This window comes from Arachis ipaensis, chromosome B05 (genome assembly GCF_000816755.2).
Source record: "Arachis ipaensis cultivar K30076 chromosome B05, Araip1.1, whole genome shotgun sequence".
NCBI lineage: Eukaryota > Viridiplantae > Streptophyta > Magnoliopsida > Fabales > Fabaceae > Arachis > Arachis ipaensis.
The window spans coordinates 144,961,211-144,963,173 of NC_029789.2; the positions used below are offsets into that span (position 1 = coordinate 144,961,211).

Genomic DNA, 1,963 nt, shown 5'->3' on the forward strand with positions numbered 1-1,963 from the left:
ATAAATAGGTTAAAGGAAAACACTAATCTAAAGTAAAATCTTTTTAGCTTTATTTAGTGTTACAAAAGTATTTATAAAAGAAAAAATAGTTAACAAAAAACATAATAATCAATAACGGAGTACAATCATGAAAAATGATGGCTACAATAAGTTTTTTGTGACCACCAAATTATACAATCATCCCGATCTTTATATATATGAAAAAGTATAGGGTACCAACATATTATCTATTAATTTATTGTCAATAATAATTAATTATTATATTTTAAATACATATATAAAGAGACACATCCAGAAAATATATCTATAAAAATACTTTTATTAAACACAACCATAAAAATGACATTTTTATTAGACACATCCACGAAGACACTTCCATAAAACACAGTTATAAATAAGAGTTGGCAGATATGCTATTGGTAACGTAGCGGGACCGTAACGAGGTGGAAACTCAGATGAGGTCGACTTCACGTGAAGTTGATATCTGAGAGCCGTTAGATAATTTGACTAAATTTTCATTTAACGGCTCTCAGATATTAACTTTACGTAAAGTCGACTTCATTTGAGTTTTTACCGAATAACAAAGGTCTAAACATGTATATAAAAAACAATAATTACGGTTACAGAATATATATTAAAAATATATAATATAATACATGTCAATATATGTAAATACAAAATAAAACATCATTAATACCAAACCTACCCTTAAAAAACCCCTGAATCATATGTCCAAATTGCAATTTTCTTTATGACATTAAATCCCTCTCTGACTCTATATTATAGGACGGAGCTGGCTCCTATACCTCCATTTATTAAAACTGCCTTTATATTTTTTAGAAAAAGTATAGAGTATTAATATATTATCTGTAATTTATTGTCAATAATAATTAATTATTATATTTTAAACACTAAAAAAAAATAAATTTTTGTCCCATTTTTAAAACGTGTCAAAAAAATGAAAAAAAATATAGTCATAGTTTTTGGCCAAATTTTTTTTAGCTATGGCCATATTTTTACAGAGATTACATCCACCAGCGTCGTACTTGTTACGTAAAGCGTTCTTATTGAACTATAACTGCGCTTATTTTGTTGTCACGCGGTTAATTATTGTCACCCTTTAAAAAAGTGGTTGTATACATAATCGGATAATCCTATAACTACGTTTTTTAAACATATTCTTTGGTGAATATACAATTACGCTTAAAAAAGTAAAAAACATACTAATAATTAAAGATATGGCTTTGATTTTTAAATCTTGTGCAGTTGTGTCACGCTTTTGAAGATATGGCTATGATTTTTAAACGTGTTACACAAACTAACCACCCTAGCTAGGTAGCTAGAAAAATGTATATCACTCTATGCTTAGGAACTCTCTTGTTGGTATAGTCGCTGCTAGGACCATTAAAATGGACCAAACTCATCGGGCTAACCTGTTTATCTATTTAAATAGGCGGGTTTTGTTTTTAAAATTAAGTCCGTTTAAATTTCGGACTAAATGGGCTGAGTCCGATTAACTCGCAAAAAATGGCGGGTTAAACGGGCTAGCCCGCAGACTAAACAATAAAATAATAAACGGACTGACCCGTTTAATCCACGAGCTGACTATAAATGGTTCGAATTGAAAAATTATAGCCCGCAAATAAAGCGGACTTAAACGATGTAACCCATTTAACCCATAAATTTATTAGGCCGAACCTAAATAGACTGGGCTAACCTGTTTGACAGCCCTAGTACTCACTGCTGCTCAATAAATACCAAGCAAGAGCTAACAGCCTAACACAAAGATTGCAAAGAAAACGAGAGATGAGTTATCAAATAATTTGAGAATAAAAGAGTTGTGGATTTCCTCGCCCGTATAGTAGTAATTAATAAGGTAAGAACAACTAACCTCACATTTTTGGCGGTCTTGACATATCACTCGATTATACATATAATTTTAATTTATTATATTATTATAAGG

General features: G+C 30.1%; 1 protein-coding gene across 1 annotated transcript in view; it reads left to right on the forward strand.

The window, feature by feature from the left end:
- Positions 1,794-1,963, forward strand: part of LOC107644695 (secoisolariciresinol dehydrogenase-like) — a 3,739-nt gene continuing 3,569 nt past the window's right edge. The window contains exon 1 of the mRNA XM_021103168.1: positions 1,794-1,876. The gene's annotated coding sequence lies outside the window, so the exon portion shown is untranslated. The remainder of the gene's footprint in view (positions 1,877-1,963) is intronic.